The sequence below is a fragment of the Chinchilla lanigera genome, unplaced genomic scaffold, assembly GCF_000276665.1.
Source record: "Chinchilla lanigera isolate Chin_1 unplaced genomic scaffold, ChiLan1.0 scaffold00028, whole genome shotgun sequence".
Lineage (NCBI taxonomy): Eukaryota > Metazoa > Chordata > Mammalia > Rodentia > Chinchillidae > Chinchilla > Chinchilla lanigera.
The window spans coordinates 6,754,032-6,765,085 of record NW_004955429.1 but is presented as its reverse complement, the minus strand read 5'-3'; the positions used below and the strand labels follow the sequence as shown (position 1 = coordinate 6,765,085).

The 11,054-nt window shown below is 40.0% G+C and overlaps 1 pseudogene; it reads right to left on the bottom strand.

Moving 5' to 3' along the window:
* Positions 1-3,892: 3,892 nt before the first annotated feature.
* Positions 3,893-11,054, bottom strand: part of LOC102012675 — a 42,348-nt pseudogene continuing 35,186 nt past the window's right edge.

The window sequence follows — 11,054 nt, the reverse complement described above, 5'->3', positions numbered from 1 at the left end:
AGAGAAGTACTTCCTGGAATAAGGAGTCATGAAATGCAAGAAAAGAAAGTGTTTTAGGGTGGGAGAAACCAGCTGGGCACAGTAGCCCCTGCCTGTAATCCCAGCAGCTCAGGAGGCTGAGGCAGGAGGACTGCAAATTTAAGCCTAGCCAGGGCAAGTTAGCAGCTTAGAGAGCTTGCCTCAAAATAAGAAAAAGGCTGCAGATGTAGCTCAGACTGAAGGCCTGGGTTCAGTGATCCTTACTACCAAAGAAAAAAGGAGGCTTTTCCTTGGGAAGCTTCTACCGAAAGAACCACATTGGGCCTTTTCCTGAGCTCTGTGTTGCCAGTGCCCTTTCTTTCATCATTGGGTGGTGGCTTCCTGGACTGCTAATGTCCTCTAAATGCAGTTTTAGTATTTTCCAATTTCAGGCATTGCAGATGAAAAGACTGATGCTTGTTTGAGGTTTCAGGATGTTGACTCAATCCCTGCAATCTTACTGAATAATAAGATTCAGTATCTTATATCTGGATATAAAAATTTCAACAGAATGTGTCCTTTTTTATTGTGCTAGCCTATAACTTGGTGATCTCTGTCAATCCAAAGATTTAAGTTTTTCTTCATTGTTTTCCTTCTAGGACTTATAAAATTTGTAGTTTGTTTCTTTATGGCTCATGAATTTGCTCTGTGTAGTGGGATACTGTTGTAGTCAGGATTTGCAAGGGAATAGATTTAATATAGGATGCATAATTGATAGGATTATTTTATAATATTCACCGAGTCAAATGCAGAAGAGTCAGAAGAATGCCAGAAATCTGTCCACACACTAGAGACCCAAAGAGTCCAGCTGAAGACCTAGAGCCCATGGCAATGTCCTCCACAAGTCCTACTAGAGGGCTAGAACCCATGACAATGTCTCATGCAAGTCTGTACCAAGACTCTGAGCTGGGAAGGCCCAAAGGCCAGTGGTGGAAGCTAGAAAGTCTGAGCCAGCAGGATGAAGGATCTGTGCCAGCAGGATGAGGGATCTGCACTGGAGCCAAGAGCAATGCTCAAAGTAAGGATCAGACCTCCCCTGAAAAGAACTGCAGCATCCTCAGCGACAGTGAGGTACTGAGCTGCTCTGACAAGGAGAACACCTGAGTTCCTGTCAGGAGAACCAACAGCACCACCTTGTCCTCTCCAGTTCTCCTTTTTGTATTCTTGGCAACAATCCTCAGGGGGGCCTTCCACACCCAGCACTACACTGATTCAGTCCAGCTGGGTGTTACAAGTTGGCCATTAGTTTTTCCATTCAATTTAAAACTCTGATGAAAGTATAGCAGTGATTGTTTTGTTTTGCAATTCGTGTACTGAATTTTTGTTCATTTATTTTATGAGATAGGGTCTTGCTATATAGTTCAGGCTGGCCTTGAGTTCATTGTGTAGCACAGGCTGGCCTTGAACTCATGGTGATTCTTCTGCCTCAGCCTCCTGAGGGCTGGGATACAGGTATGAACCACCACACTTAGCTTGTGTATTAAAGTTTTGAATGCATGATCAAGTTCTGTCCTTTCAGAAATCTTCTTTGTGCTTTAACTGTACATCCTCCAATACCTACTACATTGTTATTATAGTTCTCTTTTATTCATTTCTTCAATTAAGTCTCCTTAGAGCCTAGCACAGTGTATGCCTATTATCCCTGTGCTCTGGGAGGCTGAGGCAGGAGGATTGCAAATTCAATCCTAGCCTGGGCAACTTAGTGATTTATGGAGACCGTGTGTTAAAATTTAAAAAAAAATTAAAAGATCTGGAGATGTGGCTCAGCATGGATGGACTTAATCCCCAGTACTGCAAAAGTTTCACTAGGAGCAAACTGTTTTGGTTATTGTAATGGTTGATACCTTGTGTCAACTTGAGAAGGGAGAAGTTTAGAAGTTTAACCAAGTGACTCAGCAGAGGGCCAGGGTCCTCACTGTGTAAACATCCTGAGCTTGTAGAAGAGGAGGGCTGGGAGAGGATGTGGGTGGGAAGAGACACTTCCTTTTCCCCCTTTGCTCTTGTAGCATTTTCTGTCTTCTGCTGCCTGGAGCAGTTGCCCTTGTGACATGCTGCCCTGCCTTGGAGCCAGCTGATTACAGATTGGAACCTCCACAAACTGTGAGCCTTTCCTTCCTTAATTATGGGCATCGAATACCTTGTCTCAGCAAGGACAGAAAAGTAACTAAGAAGTTATATGACAGGAAGTGGTCTTTTTGGTAGATTCATAGCCTTAAGTACAAAATCCCTCAGTAGGTGGAGAACTACAGTTCATCAGACAATATTAGAAGACAAATGTCTCAGAGGCCGGCTGGTGTCCCAGCCAGGGCACCATGGGAGCTATTGTCTTCACCTCTGACCCACCACAAAGATGAGCCTCTTTCTCAGCTTTTCAGTTCTACCTTTGCACATAAGAATAATCTGAGCCTATCACTTCTGCACCAGAACTCAAGGCTCTTCCAAGGCTCAGCAATAGGGGACAGCCATCGAGAGCCCTTAGAATTGAAATGGAAGGGAGTCAGGAACTTGAGCTCTGAATGCTTTTCAATTTGATTTGACTTTTAAGCCTTTAACTTTTATCATCACCCCAGAGCACAAACACAAAATAATCACCATTTATAAACTGTGTTTTCATATAAGGTTCTATAACATGATTGTTGAGATAGCTTTTAAGTGTACATTGCTAATTAGTGTATAATTAATTGAAGAATTGGTTAATCAAAGAATTGATTAATTAAATGAAGAATTGATTAATTAATTGAAGAATTTGCTTTCATTATGAAAACAAATTGTTGTTTTTAATAAATTTGATCCCAAATATACTTTTGTTGGAAAAAAGAGTATATGTGGTGAAGTAAGAACTTTGCCACAAAATACTACATATATATTATATATATATTTTATATATTTTATACATATAATACTACATATATATATATTTTGAAAACTAAATGTTAGAGTTTATCCCACCTTCATGATTACAGCAGGGAGGGCAAGCAAGGTAAGTAAAGCAAGCACCTTTCTCCTCCATTTCACCAGGGTTTTGATGATAGGCAGGTTGACTGAGTTCATTAACTTGGGTTGAAAGCTGGCAACACCAAATCTCTGTAATAGGTGGTTCTTCCATAGGCACTGCAAATATTGTGATTCCTCAGCTGCACTGTGAGCTCTGAAATGCTTTTTACTTTAACATTCTTAAAGTTTTCATGTCTTTTTTTTTTTTTTTTTTCTCCAGTACCGGGAACTGAACTCACGACCTTGCGCTTGCCAGGTAGGCGCTTTTGCCACTGAGCTAAATCCCCAGCCCCAGTTTTCATGTCTTAATTAGACACCTGGAGGCAGGAAATGTTAAAAGCTGTCTTCCTCTTTACTAACCCAGGTCACCCACAAACTTAAATGTTAGTCACTATATAAAAATAAAACTGTGCTCCCAAGCATTGATTGAAACCGTTGTGCCCAGGTCCCTTTTTAGAGTACTTAATGCCTGAGAGAGAAAAAGAGGTCCTAACCAAATGCTTTTGGAAACAATGACCCCAGTACAATGTAATGTCTTTTACCACAAAATCAGGACATCAGGCAACCCTGATCATCTTGATTAGTTTATCATTATCTACATACAGGAGATATTTAAAGCTAAGGATTGCATGCATTGCAATCATCATTTCAAGAAAGTGTTCAGTTTTAGCACACTGAGTTCCTGCAAGATTCCAGAACAAGTGAGAAATCATCTCAAAGCAGAGTGAGAGTTCATCATTTACAATTGGGAGGGAAACATCAAGAAGGAAGAAATAAAACTCCTTCCTCCTAAACTCATCAATCCCATGGCTATTTTCAGTGCTTTAGTTGACAAAAACTCAGAGTCCTCAATTTCCTGATGAGGGAGTCACCTTCAAAGTCAAGAAGAGTTTTCAGGCTTTTTTCTGCCATGCACTATGAACTCCAATCCCTCGATAGGAATCTCTTTCTCCTTTATTGCTTTCTGAACACACTGCTGGAAGTGCGTGAAGGGACAGGTGCACGGGTCCTGGGGAAAGTCCCCTTGAAGAACTTGGCAATCCAGCAGCAGAAGCACTGGTCCTACTCACTCTTGTCCAGGCAAACCTCGCCCACGCTGTTCGTGGTGTCGGCTGCTGTGACTGCTGCATATATTTCTAATATCCCATTAGAAATTAAAGAGTATCTATAATCCAAGCGAGGGTCTGTAGTTTAAAGTTACCACATGGGAGAATGTACGTGTTGGTTTCTGCATGATTTTTACCTAAATTTAGCTAAGCTCGTCAATAAGCTAACAGAAGGTAGAAATTTAACATCCCAGATTTTTAAATTCCCAGATAAAGAACTATATAGATAGGGACACTATAGAGATGTTGAGTTACTTAGCCTAAACTCTGTTAGTTTGAAAAGGTTTCATTATCCTGGTTCAGTTAATGTCTCTAAATAAATTATAAGTTAATAAAATGTTTGTCCAGCCAAGCCTAGTTCCAGGCTTGTCTGCGCGTGAGGCAAGCAGTGGCCACCAGCCAAGGATGCAGCGTGCTCTCCAGCTGAAATCCGAGCCGGGCTCCTGGGAGACCAGAGGAGCCCAAACAAACATCTGGGCCCTCAGAGCTGCTTTCTATTTTCAGTTTTCATAACAGTCTTCTCTGGATTTCTCTATTAAAAACAAAACACACTGCATGCTTTTACTTGGAAGGGGCAGAACCTTCTGGTTGCAACTCCAATTTGGGTTACATCAGGAAGGTGCTTCACTTTTTAAATAGGTTATCTTTTGCCTGTCTCATCTTTCCATTCCTACTGTGTCACTTGTCTTTTTTATTTTCATTCTGCATTTTGATTTCTCATGACATTCCTAAACGTATTTAATTCACATCAATGATGGCCAATGTGTGAATAAGAAAACCCATCTGTCACAATAGCGCTTGGTGTGCTTGGATAACTGACAATTTGAGATGCTAAACAGGTACACAAGTTAGAACCAGACACTAGCGCCGCGACAGTGACAGTCAACCCCAGGCTGGGGATGTGCAGGGTCTGCTGAGCAGAGTGTCCTTCTAAGACATGGAATATGATGCCGTTAGGTAGACTGTGCTTTTCCCAGGTGACCCCTGGCCAGTCTTCTTAACTCTCCCTCTCATTTGCCATCCCTAAAAGGCCTTTGGCTCAGCCCAGCATGTATCTGCTTAGAAGTTTGGTGACAAGCCCAACACCACATGTGCAGTCCAGGGTTGTGTTTGTTTAAGGAAAGCTTTAGGTGACTCTAAGAAAGTCTTGGGCCACGCTGAAGAACCATCACCTGAAAGATCTCCCAAATAGTCTTTGTCTATGTAGGTGTGTGATACACGCGCGTGTGCACACACACACACACACACACACATAAATCAGACTGTATAAAAATAATTTCTACACTGTAATAGTACAATAGAAAACTGACAAAATGAGAATGCACATCTCCTTGACTCCGAGGTTCACTTCTTGTAAGTACATTAAAGTTTTATGAAGGAAAATGAGTAATATTTGTAAATGGATTTATACAGACAGCAGCAACTAAATGATCATGGGTGCATAATGTAGGAGTAATAATGCTAACAGATTTGAAAACTATTTGCTTTTCCTGTTCTCATTCATTCTCATGAATTAATGTGTGAAGTAGAGTTCAAGATTTCTTTTATTGTCCTCCTAAGTATGTATCTGGTTGATCTAGCATCATTTATTGGGGAAAAAAACCCTTTTACCCATTTAGCAGTAGCACTATCTGTTAGAAAGGTGGTAACCATAGAAACATTATTCCTATTATGGGGACCTCTGCTTCACCCTTTGTATTCACTCAGTTGTTTTTATATAATTAATTACCACACACTCTTAATCACACTAAGTTTATCACTATTGACATCCAGGAATTAAACATCTTCCAGCTTAGTTCTTCAAGACTGCCTTAGCCATTTAGGCCTTCTGCATTTCTGTATAAATTTAGAAGTACCTTGTCAATATTTATAAATAACTTGCTAGAACTGTGCATGGAATTGAATTGAGTTTCTAGATCAGGATCAGCAGGATTGACATTTTAATCAGTGATGTGATATCACTGTACTTAAAAAAATATCATTTTTAATTTCAGCAAATTTGGTTTTTTTTTTTCTTCTTCTTCTTCTTTTTTTTTTTTTTGAGACAGGGCCTTGCTATGTAGTTTGGGCTGGCCTTGAACTCACAGCAATCCTCCTACCTCAGCTTCCCAGTGCTGGGATTACAAGTGTGCACCTCCACAGCTGGTTTCTCAGCAATTTTTGAAATTTCATTATAAATAATCTTGTTATTCTTTGCTAGATAGGTTTCTTGATTTTTAATGTGTGTACTATTTTATATGGTATTTCTTAAATTTTTATTTTCTACTTTTTATATAGATATGAAATTGATTTTTGTATGTTGAAAGTATATCTTGAAACTTTGCTAATTTGTGCAAAATTTTAATTAGAAGACCTGTTGTAATAATGTAGTCATAGATTACTCTGGACTCTCTTCATATATGTCATGTCACAGAGCACAGATTGGAATTAGAAAGATCCAAGTCTAGGTCTACCTTTGTAACCAATTGTGGTGGATTGACAGCTGGTGGTCAACTTATAGCACCCAGCTGAACTGAGTAAGCATGGTTCTGGGTGTGGGAGGCCCACCTGGGGACTGTTGCCAGCAGCATAAGAAGCAGAATTGGAGAAGAAGGGAGGCTATTGGGAGCTGAGGAAGGCTGTTGGGAGCTGATAGAAGCTGTAAGGAGCTGTTGGTTCTTTTGGAGGAGCTTGTCATGCTGGCTTTCCTGATGAACTCGGCTGTTTTCATCCTTTGAGGAGCTCAGGCTTTGTTGGCGCTGAGAATAGCTTTGGTTCACTTTGGGGGAGCTCTGGTCTTCATTTTGAGCATTGCTTCCTGGCTCTAGAGGGGAAGATGGTGCGCTACTCAGTCTCCTGGAGAAGCTTGTCGCATTGGCTTTCCTGATGGAATCTTGGCTTTCCTGATCGTTGGAGGAGCTCAGGAACTCACTGTTGCTGAGGATTGCTGTGGTACTTTTCAGGGGAGCTCTGGTACTTGCTTTGAGTGTCAATTCCTGGCTCCAGTGTAGATCCCTCAGCACAGATCCTTCATCCTGCTGGCACAGACTTTCTAGATTCCACCACTGACCTTTGGGCCTTCCCAGAACAGATTCATGCAGTATGCCTGCATGAGACATTGTCATAGGCTTCTAGGCCTCCAGTTGGATTTGTGGGAGGCATTGTTATGAGCTCTAGGTCTTCATCTGGACTCATGCAGGACATTACCATTGCATCCAGGCCCTCAGCAAGATTCTTGGGTCTTTCGTGTGTGGACAGATTTCCTGCACTCTCTTATATATGATTTTTGGGTGACTATTATAAATAATGTTATAAATATGTGTCCTGTATTGTATTGTACCTCTTGCAATATCCTCCAAGTCATAATAATAGTGTAATCTCAATATGCCTCAGTGTCCTTGGATGTAAAATCAGAACAATGGCACGTACCTCAGCACCACTGCAGAATTAAACAAGATAGTGCAGGTGGAACAAGATATTAGACTCTTCTGATCTCGATGCCAACTGAGTTCCAATAGTGGAAATCATAATACATCCCAGTGTAGGCAACAGACAGGACAATCCCGCATCACCAAGGGCAGAAGTGATGGTGGGGACATGAAAGCTATTTGTCAGTGATTCTTAAACTACCTTGCCCTCTTAGAGAACAAGGGTTAAGATGTGGAAGGGCATTTTGGGAGGAGATAATTGAAGAAACTCCTTTGGACAGGTTGACTACAGAGCTTTGAGATCTCATTCTATCTCTGTAGGGGCAAAGGATGAAGGGATTCCTTTCTAACCCCAAGTTCCATGGGCAGTGGTGGGAGCTGATTTCCATGGAATCTTCTAGAGAACAATGAACTATTTCCAGTGGTCATGGAACATAGAGCACTTGTCCTCAAGGGGGCCAAGTTCTGACTCCTAGTTGCAAAGTGGAGAGAGCAAGTCTCTGTGTGTGTGTGTGTGTGTGTGTGTGTGTGTGTGTGTAGGGTGCTAGCTGACCTATTGCTTTGACACAGAGCAAGGAAAGGACTCACTTGCAATAGCCTGGATCCGTTGTGGTTGTTGGGGCCAGTGTTGCTGGAGTCCCCAGGAGACAGCTGGGTCTTATACTTGTGATGTACAATGTGGTGTTTGGATATATGTATCCACTGTGAAATAGCTCAATCTGTCTAAGTAACACATGTGTTACCCCACATTTATCTTTTTTGTTGAAATGAGGACATTTAAAATATCCTAAACAATTTTCAGGAATAGTACATTATTATCAATTCTAGTCAATATGTTATATGATAAATCTCCTGAACTTGTTCCTCCTGGCTGAAGTTTGTATATCATTTGATCAACATCTAACCAGTCTGCTCCTACGCCCCCACCCCCTGGTAAGCGGTGCCATTCCATTCTCTGCTTCTATGAGTTTATCTTTTTTAGATTCCACACACAGTGTACAAATGATATCATGCAAGTATTGGTCCTTCTGTACCTGGCTTATTTCACCTAGCTTAATATTTTCCCAGCTCATCCATGTTGTTGCAAACGACAGGACTTTTTCCTTTCTTAAGGCTGAATAGTATTTCATTATATATTTGTACCATATTTTCTTTACCTATGTATCTGCTGTATCTCTCCTATTGTGAATAATGGTGCAAATATCTTTTTATATACTGAATTCCATTTATTTGGGTATGTACCTAGAAGTGGAATTCTTGCATCATCTGATAACTCTATTTTTGATTTTTTTAAAAGAACCTCCATACTGTTTTCTATGGTAGCTATACTAATTTACACTCCCACCAATGGTGTGTGATGTTCTCTTTACACCCTTGCCAACACTTGTTGTCTTTTTGATAATAGCTATCAGAACAGGTGTTAAAATACCTCATTGTGGTTTTAATTTGCATTTCATGATGATTAGTGGTGTTAAACCTTTTTTCCTCTACCTGTTTATATGTCTTCTTTTCTAAAATGTTTACTCAGTTCCTTTGCCAATTTTAAAATCAGGGTATCGGTGTTTTCTTCTTAGTGACTTAAGCCCCCCATATGGTTTGGGTATTATTATTAGATGTACGGTTCACAAATATTTTCTCCTATTTCATAGGTTGCTTCTTCACTCTGTTGATTGTTTCCTGGGTTGCACCTAATTTTTTGGTTATGTGAAGTCCTATTTATTTTTTTCTTTACTCTTTGGGTCATGTGCAAGAAATCTTTGTCTAGACCAGTGTCAAGAGTTTTCCTCCTGGGTTTTCTTCTAGTAATTTTATGGGCTCAGTTCATATTCCTAAGTCTTTAATCCATTTTGAGTTGAGTTTTGTATATGGGGTGAGATAAGGTTCAGTTTCATTCTTCTCATGGTTGGCATCCATGTATTGGAGAGATTGTCCTTTCCCTAATCTGTGTTCTTGGCACCTTTGCTGAAAAATCAGTGGACTGTGAATGCATGGATTTATTTCTGAGCTCTCTATTCTGCCTGTAAATGATTTTTTATTCATTTATTTTGAGGGCCTTACTAGCTGCTAAAGAGTTTCTTCCACTCTCAAGCATTTTGTAGTGCATTCTTCAGGGGTAGAGAATTCTGTCTAGTTGAGCTGTGGTTTACCTAGAGTGTTGCTGTTATCTTTTATAGCCACTATGTTAGCCAGTGTTTTGTCACTGTGACAATAAACCTAATAAACCTGACATAAATGACCTAAAGGAAGAAACGTTTCTCTTGGCTCATGGCTTCAGAGGTTAATGTCGGTGGTCACCTGGCTCCTTTGGTTTTAGGCCTATGGTAAGGCAAGAACATCATGGCAGTAGGGCGTGGCAGAGGAAATTTGCTCACCTCTCAGCAACCAAGAAGTAGAGAGAGGAGGAAAGAACTACAGAGGAAGGTGCCAGAGACAAGATATTCTTCACAGGTATGGGCCTAGTGCCCTATTTCCTCAACTGGGCCCCACCTTGTATGAGCCCATTCAGCTATAAGCCCCTGCACCTTAGCACCCTCAGGATGCAACTACCTCTCCAGGTCCCAACCCTCAACATTGCTGCATTTGGAATCAAGCCTTAGATACACACCTCTTTGGGAGACACTTCATATTTGAACCAAAACAATGGCCTTAAGGTATTTTCCTCTTTACCCTTTCTCTCAACTCACTTTCAATATCCATGCCTATACTGATTTTCATATGCAAACTATTAAACATTTTCCTTTATTGAGTCAATTGAGTATTTAAAAAAACCACATTCCAAAAGTGTATTCCAGCCTTGCTCAGGTGCCTCAATCTACAAATGTGGTAGGAACACCAGTTTTTACCACTTAAATTATAGAGATTAATTACCCTGTTAAAATTACTATACCACTACTAAATTCCATATTTTATATGCAAGAAAAATACTAAAGGAAGTGTTCAGGCTTTAAACATCATTAAGAACATAATATGATTTAAAAGTACTATAAGCTTAGAACCTATAGAAATAATTCATGGGAGTAAATTTTAATAATATAGATAGAGAATATAGCTAAATTCATAATAACAGCCATCTAGGGTACAGGCGATCTCAGATTTACATATACATCAGCCTTCTGTATCTGAAAGTCCTGTATCTGAAGATTGAACCAACTGTTAATTGAAAGTATTTTTCAAAAATGGCGTTTCTACTGAATATGTACCAACTTTCTTTGTCATTATTCCCTAAACAATGCAGTATAATAACTACATAATAGTCACATTTTATTAGGCATTATAAGTAATCTGCAGTTGATTTTTTCCAGATCATTTTCTTGGTACAAGTTTATAGTACATAATGTTTACAGTTCTTGTTGGGGTGTTGGTATATGTATGGAACACATCTCAATTCCTTTCTTCATCTTGTTTCTGTTTCCTCCTTCCTTCTCCATCTCTTGACCCTCTTCTTCTTTGAGAAAAATCTATCTCCCTACTTTCTATTATGTTTTATTTTCCTCTTAATGTATACTTTGTGTTTCTCACATAAGAGAAA